Genomic DNA, 13,382 nt, shown 5'->3' on the forward strand with positions numbered 1-13,382 from the left:
TACTGATGGTTTTCTTTGAGACTGTGGTCCCAGCTCTATTCAGGTCATTGACCAGGTCCTTCCGCGTAGTTCTGGGCTCATCCCTCACTGTCCTCATGATCATTGATGCCCCATGAGGAGAGATCTTGCATGGCGCTCCAGACCGAAGGAGATTCACCATCGTCTTGAACTTCTTCCATTTTCTGATAATTGCACCAACAGTTGTTACCTTCTCACCAAGCTGCTTGCCTATTGTCCTGTAGCCCATCCCAGCCTTGTGCAGGTCTACAATTTTATCCCTGATGTCCTTGCACAGCTCTCTGGTCTCGGCCATTGTGGAGAGGTTGGAGTTTGTGGACAGGTGTCTTTTATACAGGTAACGAGTTCAAACTGGTGCAGTTAATACAGGTAATGAGTGGAGAACAGGAGGGCTTCTTAAAGAAGAACTAACAGGTCTGTGGGAGCCCAAATTGCTACGGGTTGATAGGCGATCAAATACTTATGTCATGCAATACAATGGAAATTAATTATTTAAAAATCATCCACTGTGATTTTCTGCATTTTTGTTTTAGATTCTGTCCCTCACCGTGGAAGAGTACCCTTGATACAGATTAAAGACCTCTACATGCTTTGTAAGTGGGGAAACCTCAATAATCTGCAGTGTATCAAATACTTGTTCTCCCCACTGTATGCTACATAAAAGTTATGTTGGAAGGTCTAAAACCACTAAAAACTGCTTTAAATGAAAACAAAAAGTTGAATGGTTCAAACAAATGACTAATAAAGGTAAAATGGCAAATACTGCCAAAAATACTACTACTACTACTAATCATAATAATCAGTCGTATTCATTATAACTTTAATGGCTAAATCAACTTAAGTAGTTTGAAAAAAAGTAAAACAGCTGAAGAGGTAAAACAAAATTCAACACAATGTCTTTTGTTCTAAATTGTAATTTAGAAAGTACTACAGGTTTTATATCTGTAGCATAATTACACCTTTGTGAGCTGCGCTATCTTCATCGTGAAAGTTGAATGTGCTTTGTGATTGTGAACAAATTTGATTTGGACTTAAGTGTAAAACATCTCTTAAGCAAGAAAATCTTTGGATCATGGGCAGGAGCCAGAGGACCGAAAGAAAACCCAAAAAGAACATTCAAACTCTACACAGGAAGCCCTCAACAGCACAGGAACATGAGGTTCCACTTGTCGCTCAATAAACAGATTTGAAGTATTTGCATCTGGTGAAGGACATCTACATCTAATTATTCTGCAAAACCAATGCCAATAAACTGGACCTCATTATCTGAATTCTTTTGTCCACCGATCTAAAGTGAAACCACTTGTGTTTAAAGCATGACATCTAATGCTGCTGCTCTGAGAAAGGCGCACTCTGAGTGAGTGTCTAAAGTATTTGTTCGATTTTAAAGTGGCACTCCTGTCGTGTTCTCTCCTCTGTCATCCTTTGTCGTACCCTAAAAAGTGCTCTGGCTGCTTTGTCCCTTATGAGGTCAATGTGAGCTTGGCAAAGCTGGCGCTAATTCAGGTTTCCAGCTGAGTCATGAGTTACTGTAGGAAAGTAAAAGATGTCTGCAGGTACTTGAGAGCGTGCACGCAGAAAGACAATAACAGATCCTGCTGCCTTTCTGCCTCTAGAGTGTTACGTATATGCTTACATGTGTACATTATACAAGAATATCCTGAATAATAGATGCCATCTAAAAGGAGTAACCTCTACATGGTGCCTCACAACAATTTAGACTATTATGAAGCAGACGGGCAGGTCACAGTGGCCCAATGCTGGAGTCTCGCCATCGTCATCGCCGCTGTCTTCAACGCAGGCTGGCCTGTAACTTAAATATGAGCAGATACCGCCGAGAAATTGAATGGTTATTACAGTTTGACCTTTTGTCTTGGGAGGTGGAACACATAGCAAGGACCTACCTTATTAAACAGGGATTGAAACACACAATACAACAGTGTGAAGAAGAGCCATGACTCAGAAATTGGTGCTGACCTCATCTTTAATTGTTATTGTTCAAATGGGTTTGACCTTATTTCCTTAGCCCGGGGGACTGCAGACTCTTTGAATAATAGAGCAGTTTTCCCCCATACTCTCCTCCACAGTATTAAAATGAAATTCAATTTCATTTCAATGGTGGCCTGTTGAAGCCACCATTGAAGATTTCACCAAAATTGCTCATTATTTGTCTCTAATAGCCAAAATCTCGCAGTGTGCAGCTACTCTAAGGTGAATTTCTGTGCCTAAATCAAGTATGACTGTGTTTGTCTTCTATTGAACTGAGCTGGAATCAGCTCCAGCAATCATGAAGCGACGCTGGACAAAGTCGTATAGAGGATAGAGTGACTGATGGATTCTCCAGACATTACGTAACATTTACATGGACAGAGAGAGCGAGCGAAACACTTCGATCCACTCTCTTCCAGCGTGGCTCTGATCTATCCGTGTGCCACTGCGGATTTTGGATGGGGGGGGGGGGGTTAATCTTATTTAACCAGAGCACTAATTTCCTGATGGGCTCATTGATCTCTGATAAGATGAAATGAGTATAGATAAACAAAGAACCGAATGGGGGAAAAAAAGAGAAAAACTCGATCAAACCGAAGGTTTTCTCCTGAATGGCACATGGAGCTGTTTACATTGGGAGACCTAAATTAAATCAATACATACTGACATTGACATTATACCCGACACTCCGCGGATGCCCAGGGGGGTGAGGGTGTTAGAGGACATGACTGATGCTGTGTTAGCCAGAGCGAATGCAGTTACAGCAGTCGTGATCTCCTCGACTGCCCCCCGCCACTTCTTTGCATGCCTCCCTGGATATCATGGCACGATGATGGAGAAAAATAGCCTCCCCTCTCTTTCACTCACCCTCTCTTGCCACCCGTCATTGGGAGCGAGCAGCAAATATGAGCCATTGCCAACATAATGAACACCTGGCAAGCACTCTCGACTACTGATTTTCATCCAATTTGGACATAGCTGTCATCAGCTCAGCATAATGGAGACCCGTCTAGTTGTGCAGGATATATTTGTAAAAGAAATATCTGGATGAGGGGGGGGGGGGGGGGGGAGGGGGGGGGCAGTAGAGTGGTATTAAAGACACATAAAGATGGCATTTTAAATTTTCACATTTTTGCCATGCGCCTGATGTTCCACCTGTGGAGAAAAATACGCCATTCCTGGATCACTTTTGATAAAAATACAAAACGCATCCTCCTTCAAAGGGTAAAAAATAAACTTTAAACTGGTGAAACAACACATTAAAGAGCTGAGCATCAAGCTTCTGGCTGTCACGTTGTCCACATGATGGTCATCCATGTGCATATGATGATCAGTCTGTCCACGTGTTCGATAATTATTGTATTCATATGATAATTTTTCACTCTGAGTGATGATCTGTCACCTAAAAAGCCCATAATGTACACTAATTTAAAGATTTTTTTGCTGCAGTGGAACCATGAATATTCATTATATTGTTGCCATGTCAGTAATGATTTACAGAGCACTCACTGCAGATGTGATGGTCAGAGCCAAGTCACAATGATCTCAAATAATATTTCCAACAATTTAATGCAAAAGCTGTGAAAATCATCAAGGCATGAGCAGCCAAATGCACATTTTGTACAATAAAATATGGACTAAATGCTCGTGTAGTGTGATGATGGCAAGTTGGACCGAACTAATATAGAGTCTGTGAAATAAGATGTGGTGTTCAACAAGGCTCATTCCTGGACCCCTTTCTCTTAAATGTATTCAAGCTCCCACTTAGGAATGTCATCAGGAGACAAGAAATCGACTCTTACAGTTATGCGGATACACTTTGAAATCAGCGGCTTAAACAATGATGCTAATTCGTGGATGTTTACGGGTAAACAAGCTTCATGCCAAGATACACGGATGATGTAGTTAAGCGCATAACTCTGCACTCTGAACTCCGTGGCTGCGCTCCAGGCTGACCAAACCTCTCCTCAGAGTCACAATCAGCAAATACTTTATAACCAGAGATGAAGAAAAAGATGAAAAAAAGAAGATATAATCCACCACGGAAGTGGAGTTAGGAATCGCTGTGATTTGCCACCTCCCCTCGTTCCCTTGACAACTTGGTGCAGGCTAACAGTAAGTGATCGGCGGCTTCTGGAGCGTTCACGTGTGTCCACTCCATGACAACCCGCCTCAGGAATTATACCTCAAAAGGAAAGTAATTACCTGCAGTTCAAAATAGAAACGCAGTGTCGGAAAAGAAAAGACTTCTTGTGTTCGACGAACATGTGGGTTAGCTAAATAAATGCATATCTTTTAATTTGCCTAACGCTTACATGCTTGATAAATACCGATAGTGTAAAAGTAAAATATCCTCTCTGGAATGCATTGTGGGTATTAAGAGCCATTTGAAGCATTTAATTACAATATTCCACAAATATAATGGATTGAGAGCACTGCTAGAGTACAAGGGACTTGCTCCAGAGGTTATTAGCATTAGCCCACGTAAGTTACATCTTCATCTAAGTCATGTTAAAGCAAATCTTGAGTTGATTAACTTTGTCATGGTCTAAGAACAGGCAGAAAAATAGCTGGAACAATGTCAAACCAGCTTTAACGTAGCCGAACATAGTCGTTCAATGCAGGTTGACATACAATCATTTGAGTTGTTGTGAACAGCTTCAGTGAAGTTTTCAGATAGCCTACATTATACTTTTTTGTTTTCATTTTCCAGAATTGCATTCTTCTATACCACACTGGTTCAGTGTAATAAGCGTGCTGCTCCGTTGTCATGGTGCTGCACCTATAGACGCTGCACATGCTGCTCAGTAAGGGAGTAAAAACAAATAAAACGGAAGTACATAAAACTGCCTTAATTTCGTCATAAAATTGTAACGAGTTAAACGCTTCAAATCAATTGATTAAATCAACGTGTTATTTTGTTGTTGGACAATAGTTGGACAATAACAACAATGATAGCCTACAGATTCGCATGACTCCATCTATGTTCTCCTGGTACTTTTATAGTTGAGTCAGTTAGGAATCCAGCTTTGTTGTTTGTTCATGTAAAGTCGCCATTATTAATGTTTATAGTATGTTGTTTTCTGCACTGTGTGGTTACATAATGAAAATGACCAACAGTGCCAACTCGTGGCCTGCCATGATAACCACACCTACATCTACTTTGATGATGAATTTGATGTCAATGGACATCGTATTTAAAATGTTTGTGTGTAAACGCAAAACTTTTCTCGAAGGAAAACACGAAAATGATGTGTTTTCACTTGAAACATTGTCAAATAAACTGGGTTTAATATGTCAGAGAAATAGAACAAGAATACTGTTAACACTTTGCACATTAGTGCACATTATCAAGTGCACATTATCAAGGCAGGCCTAAATAAGACAGACAGAATGAGCTACTTTGTAACTTCCTATTGTTGTTGCTTTTCAGGAACTCCACTACTATTAAAGAAGTAACAAAGTGCTCATTTTCAGTCACTTACAGCCAATTTTTGCGAATATCACATGTGCATGCTCTGGTTTCCCCTTCACGAAATGAAGCAGATGAGTTCACGTCAGTTAAAACATGATTTAAATTAGACTTTCATCAACATGATTACAGGGATGATTGTAGACACAGCTTTGTCATTGCTCGCGATTTGCTTTTACACGAGAAATAATCAAATCTTTTCCGAACTTTTAATGAGGAAGAAATGAGATGCGTAGGAGCATGCAATAGCAGTTCATTTGGGGCAATATAAATGAGTGGGTTTTTTTGGTAGTTTTTTTTTAATATGAAGCTCCTCACAATGAGGGTTTTAAAGAGTGAAGGAAATGAAATGTTTGATTAGTTTTCTACTGGTGCTGGCTTACGTCTCAGGCCCTCTTAATTTTACATTAATTGGGAAAAGAGAGGAAGGCTCTTAGAGAACTGTAAGTTTTCCCCCCATCATAGTGTGCTAACTGTGAAGCAGCTGTCTCAAGTTTTTAGCTGTGGACAAGCGAGTAGGTCAAGCATGAACAACAGAAGCCTGGAGCAACAGTTTCTGCCAGCCAGATGCTATTTTTTCTCCCATCTCACCATTTACATCACTCTAGATTAAGAAACATGCAGAGATGCTGAAGTGCAAAAATACAACTGAATAACATCAGGGAGCACAGATCTTGAATCAGTATCTGTTAAGGGAATCATTACATGCACCGATAAGGAGTTCTCCACATCCTGGCTGTTGTCGAAGCCACCCACGACCATTGTAGTCGTATATTGATTTTCACACTTGTATGCTGTATGAAACTGGAATCGAATCACACAATGTGATTTGACCCTGAACAGTCGCATGATCTCATATAGGGAAAGTTAACCTACAAATGTGACTTTTCTTCAACTATTCAAAGATGCAAAACAAGGAAGGAAGCTAAGGTACTATCCACATGAAGCAAAACAACCTTTTTGCTTACCATCGTACTTGTGGTTACATGCAATGGTGTGCACAGGGCCGAAATCATGGCTGTTAGTAAGCTAATGCAGGGATCTGTCCCAAAGTTTTAATAAAAGCTACCTCAAAGACATCAGACTTATTTATTGACAAATCTGTAACAATGGCTCCTTTAGTCAATAAAGATTGCATTTCCCTTTTGGAGAACCAATGGTTCCTTACATAGGGTCTGAGTTTCCTCAGATACTTGGGAAAACCAGGGCAGATTTAAGAAACTGGATGTAGTTGATAATTTTCTTTCTTTTCTGTAATATTTTGGCAAATAATAGACACACCAAAGAAAACTCTCCTTTCTTGGGTTAGGAGTCATTGCTTTAGATGGAAGCATAAACAAAAGAACAGGTTGCATCTCAGTCAGGGTTCGTCAGGCCTGTCTAACCTCAGACAAACACATGAAACGACATCAACAAACAAAGCATTAATGTCATTTATTATGTGACAGAATTCACGTAAACATTGACGTGTGCCTGGCTAAAAAGTGTTTTTACCAAAAGACGCCTCATATGCAGCTTCAAAGCTACATAAAGGAGACAAATCTGTCATGGGGTACATATTTTCTCCTCTCCAACAAACATCTGGGAAAGTGTTGATTATTGGATGATTTAAACGTGATAGTCCCCACTCCATCCATGCCTCGAGAAGTCTCGGTCCACTTGCTCGGTGTCCACCAAAGCTTGACTATCAGTGCTTGTACACATGAATCTGCACTGTGGGTTTGTTCACACTTGGAAGGTTTGGTTTGATTAAAGCAAACTCTGTTTGTGATTATTCTGGCAGATCGTCGTTGCCCTGAAAGTACTACTACTGTTGTTCTCAAATGCAAAGAAAAATGACCATACTGTGGTGGAACAAGCCAGATCAAGCCTTCCAAATGCAAATACATAAAGGATATAATCACTGTTACTAAACGTAAAACAAAATTGGATTGGACACAAATTGTAAGCCAAGGCAGTGGATTGATCAACTACTTAGCATGAAATAGATAGTATAAACATGGGCACCTTGAAAGTAAAATACAAGAATTTGATAAGAGATGTCAAACAAATAATAACTCTTAAGAAAACTGAAATATGGAGAGATTCACCTATCAGTAAAAGGCTGTATCAGCCTTTGGAGAACCTGAAGGTATTTGTTCAAACACTCCACAGGTACAGTCTGTTGTAAGTCCCATCTTTCATTCATTATTTGCTTCTCGTCAATCACCGAGTTTAATTGGCGGTACGTTTTCCAACGCCATTGACTATCTATTTCTAGAAGCATTTTCAATGCCTTCTTTGGGGACTTTGAGCTCGGATGCCAAAGCAGAAACTCACAGCTCTCTTGGGATGTCTGAGTTTCCTCCCCTGTTCTATCTCCTGGAACTGACCTTACATAAATGTGTGAAACCCTGCTGTAATAAAACAAGCAGTTTAGAAGAAGCTCCTGTTCCAACCTCTCCTTTCTACACTTTTTGCCATCCTCTATGTCCCGAATCCAGCCATCTGGACACACGAGCATTGATATGCATACCATGATCTCCAGGGGGTGACTTGTGCTGAGTCACAGTGGAGACATTTGAAAGCATTTAACCTGACCACCACACTTTAGGGTCTTCATGGTGAAATCACTTGGAGAGGGTTTTTCAGAGTGATGAGCATGAGTATCAGGGGGAAAAAAGATGAGGAAAGACAGAAAGAAAGAGAGAGTGAAGAGAGAGAGAGGGGTGATGACAACAAGGCTGGTGATGACAAATGGACCTGTTCTGTAGAGTGTCGATGGAGAAACCGGAGCGAGGACAAGCCAGCTGCAAGAAAAACTACCTTCCTGGAGTCCAAAGGATGAGTCACCAGAAAACCCTGTGCTGCCTTTAATCTACAGCATCATCCTCAGGCAACCCTACACAGGCGGTTGAAACATTTTGATTGAGGTGATGAATGGAGAAAAAACATTGTCGCATATGGTGCCTCTGAGGACTCAAAGATGAAAAAAAAAAAAGAAAAAGAAAAAAGACATCCAAAAAACTAAATGATCTGAATCATAATCTTGCTGCTGCAGAGCAAATAAACAGAAAAGAGAGAGGAAATACAATCTAATTGCTGTAAGCGGATGGGCCTTAATTATGAATAACTTCATTCATGATGTAAAATGTGATTATTAAGGTGTGGAAATTAGGTGAAATTATCAATGAGCAGCATTTGTCTGCCAAATCAGAGACAATTACGTGGAGGAATAGATCAGTCGCAGAAAAAAATTTACTGGTTTAATTAAGCAAAAAAACACTCTCCTTGTTAAAGGACTTCTCAAAGTATGAAAGCCACAATGAAGAATAATCTGATAAGGCTGATTCCGTGCTAATAAAGACATGCATGAATGACCTCAGCACTGAATTACTTGATGCTACATGCATTTTGCATCTGTTTGAATGTGAATGTTTCCCAAAACCTGATTATAGCTATTCTGATAGTGGTGCGTGGATGAAGCCGCTAATGGCATTGGGTTTCCAGAATGGATGAAACTAAAGATTCAATGATGCCAGGTAAGTTCATTGGCCATTGGCAGGTTTTAGTGGATTAGTAAGGTACTACTGAAACTAGAAGCAGAGACTAGAACTTCCAGTGGTTGTAGTGATCATTAAAGAAATGGTACAAGATTCAGGAGACGAGTGCTCAGTTACCAGTTGATAAACATCAAATCAATTATTGAACAAATCAAAGCAAAGGTTTTCCAAGATATTGTAATTTTGAAGCAATTGTTCAATAAAGTAAATAATATCTTTAATAAACGGATGTCATCATGATATGAAAGTATCTAAATGACGTTTTGTATGTCTGTTTAAATGACAACGAGAAACTGAAAAATTCACCTTTTTGAATACTACAATCCACCTTTGTCTCTATATAAACAGAGAAGAACATAACTTTTCTGAAATCCTGCTATTGCAGATGCGCATCACAACCCCAGCAGATCATTCTTCTGCACATGCTGGAGTAGATGGACAATAAGAACAATGGCGGCCTCCAGAGTGTCATGACTCCCATATTCATATACAGTGTCCATATTCTCCCGAGGCCTGGTAGTTTCATAGTTGAAATTAATCTGTTTCAGCAATCAAATCAAACTCATCTTTTCCACATGAATGTCCACGTTCTTGCTATTGTTAGTGTTTATACAGTGTTGTTCTCTACGCATACTATGTGTGGTTTCACTACTAAAACAACCATCAACACCCACTAGTGGGCCGAATTCTGTGCCATCCCGTCTGACTGCTTTGAGAAAACAGAGTGAGAGGGGGCTACGGAAAAAGAACATTGATGCATTACTATATCAATAACATGCTCAGCAGGGTTATGTAGGTGGATTCATTCAAGTGCTCTACATCCTGAGACATCAAGGCTTTGCTGCATCGCATGTTGTTGGCCTTCTTTTTGTCATTTGTTTTCAACAAAGCAATGTGCTGAGGCAGTTCTTAAAGGGCCTTTGACCTGATCCTGCTGCTGAATTTTATTCTCTTATACTTCACAGTTCACATTCATTGCTTATTGACAGAATGCTGCACAACCATGACATTGACGTAACTGTGTGGGGTTAACATGTTGATTGGCATGCATCTGGAGTGTACTTCAGCTCATATTTGTCTCCAGAAAAGAACAGACGGGAGTAGGGTAAATTAAGTGTTACTACGAAGGCTGGAACTGAAGTCTTAAAACAGGAATATTTACAGACCTTGTGTTAATGTATCAAATTGACTGTTTTTTTTTTTTTTTTCAAAGGACGTGATCCTATTGTGACAATCCTCAACAAACTAAGAAGACAAAACAAAAAAGGAAATTATTGCAACCTGAGCAGCAGCATTAAGACAACAAATCCTGAACATTTGAGAACAGCAGCAAGGAAACTAAATTCATCAAAACTAAATTGCCAATACTTTCTTTTTACTTCAATGGAAAAGCTCAAATGTGTTTGTTTTCATTGACATTTACTATCACTGAGAAGCACGAGGAGACGTCTGACATTTTCTGCCAGCTGTCACTCTTCGTTACATCTTCTCCATAGTTTGATTCAGAATGACTTCTGGTGTTTTTTAACAACAATCACAGCTTCACGTGAGCTCTGTTTGGGAATCCATCACATTTATGTGTCAGCCAGATCTAAATACATTTCTTTACTTCCAGCTGGCGCCTCAGACAGAGGACCAGGTCTCCAAAACAAAAGACATTCTTTGATATAACAGTGGAACTCAAAGAGTCAAAGTCAGTCAATTAAGATGATGTTAAACAGATGACCAGGATGGTGAAGATGAGCAAGGCTTTGATACCCCAGAGTAAAAAGAATAGACTAATTGGCAAAGCCAGAGGAAGATGCATGAGGCAGAGATGATAACAATTGGAAGGAGAGGGGGCACAGAGGAAAACATGAGGTGGAGCAAAAAAAAAAGTGAAATCATACATAAATAAAATGAAAATGGAACATTTTCATTGCATTTGGGTGTCTGATTACATGACATTGGTGGTCAGAGCAGAGAAATTAAAACTTTTTGAAAAAGATGCCTGGCATGCTGACATCATTTTTAGCATTTCTGCCATTTGCGAGTCAACAGATGTTTTCAAAACATTGCCATACTAACACAATACTTTTCTGAAATGAAAATGCAAAGACGATGTGTTTTCACTTAAAATGCCATTGTGCAACACGCTGCCAAAAACTTCAAACTAATAACAAAAATATGAAATACAACACAGAGCAAAGCATGAAACCAACATGAGCAGCAGAATAATTACAGCATAGCTGATATAACTTTCAATCAGATGCTCAAAACATTAGGTGTTCATAGCTGTTCTAATGATAACTGAAGCACAAATGTACAAGGTGGAATTACTTGGCCACTATACAATGAGTACAATTGGCTGTGATGTGACTCCAAAAATCCTTTGCATTATTTTTTATCTCCAATTAACACAAGTTGGACAAACAGGTGTAATATTTTCCTGTCCAACTTGTGAGAAAGGTAAAAGGAATAATCCCTGAAGCTCGCATCAGCTTGGATCCAGACTGAAATATAAACGTCTCCCAATGCCCCCTGATCTTAGGAGCACATTTCAGTCAGTCCTGTTACTTTGCGAATTTCTGTCCATACTCCCACACACAGAATCTATATATAGACCTTAGGCTTCATCCAGCTTTGTAAGTTGTGACTAAAATATAATATCAAGACATATATTGTCATGGTAAATCTAAATCTAGAGTTTGCTACCACTTTATTTTTTTGTTTGGCCTACAGTCTGTGTTTGATATATTGAAAATATCAAACCCCAAAAATGCAACTATTTTTTTTAGAGAGTCACAATAACCAATTCAAGCAATATCATCTGCAGAGAAGAAATACAAACTTTACATGTCCAGATATATTTTGGGTTTTTCAATTTTAACAGGAAAATTGAATGATATTCATTACTCTAGCAAGCAAAAGAGCTGCTTAATGTGTAAAATCCAACGTCTTTGCTTGATTTTGTGTTTTTCAAGCGTATCAGATTCTATCTGTGTTGGTTTCACCTTTTTCTGAGCATCACTGCCACATGTAATGCCAACACATGCGGTTTATTACATTTATGACATGGCATACCAATTGTACATGAATTATTCATACTATAGCAGAATACATTTGAGTGTCTTCTTACAGGATGTTGCGTTCTCTTGCAAAGTGTCTGTATACCGAATCAACTCGGACTTTTCTCTGAGCTTTGGTGCATTTTACAATAATGCATTGTAGCGGAAAGACGGACAGCTGTTTTGTGCCACTTTTATCCGAGCTGCAGCTCAAATGACATTTCCAGGAAATCTGGGTGGACAGGCGGCGTTTCACTACACAGGGTGCCAATTCATAAATTGTTCAGCAAATGCATTGCTTTTGCTTCTTCATCTTTTTCTTTTTTTTTAAATCAACAAAGGCCTTTCTTTGCCATTGCAATTTGTGAGGAAGCCTTATCATGTGTCATGTGACGTTCATCTTTTCTTGGCTGCTTCAGGTGAAATAACATGGATGGAAAAAGCCAAAAACTGATGAGATTGAAAGAAGCACTCACTTGTACAAGCACATATTTCTTTGAACATATCTGTTGAGTCTCATCCTTTGTGCACGCTACAAACTAAGATTGCACTCCTTTAAGAGGAGCTGAAATATGAAGAGGCATTGAAATCTATCAATGCCCAAATGCACCTTCACCATCAGACATCAAACAAGAAATGTCCTTGACAGAGCACATGTATGCACATACATACACAATATAGAGAAATCTTCAATCCAATGCTTGATTTCCATCTACATCCTCCTCTGAGGGTATTAAGGTGAGCTAATATATGCAGCTACTTCCCTCCTCAACACTCAAACATACACACAGAGGATATAATACATTATTCATTAAGTCTGAAAACTGGCAAAAGAAAAAAAACAATTCTTGAGAAGTGAATGAAAATAACATTAAAGAGACAAACAAAAACAAGTCGTGCAGCCCATTTGTCCACGAGCGGGGTCCATGTATGAGTCATCAATTACTGCAAATTGTGGCAAGGCTTTCCTGTCTCTGTTTCCTTCACACTCCCTAACAGAAATAGACACAAACACAAGCCCGGCTTATTTTCCTCATTTTATTTACCTAATTTCTCAAGTGCATTCTTGCCATGGCCAAAATAAGAAATGCAATAATAGCTGAGATGCTGGGGCTGTGATGAAAGGAGAACACCTGTGTGTGTTTGTGTGACACTTATAACTATTCATATTTTGGTCTTTTCCAAGGGTACAGAGGCAGATGGTTATTTTAGCTAACATCGGGAGAAGAGTAGAGTACCTGGAGAGCGCTAACACAGGGATAATTCCATGCTTAGAAATTAAGGTTAGCAGTAATTCTGAAATACACGGTAAAT

Source organism: Blennius ocellaris, assembly GCF_963422515.1.
Source record: "Blennius ocellaris genome assembly, chromosome: 21".
NCBI classification, from domain to species: Eukaryota; Metazoa; Chordata; class Actinopteri; order Blenniiformes; family Blenniidae; genus Blennius; species Blennius ocellaris.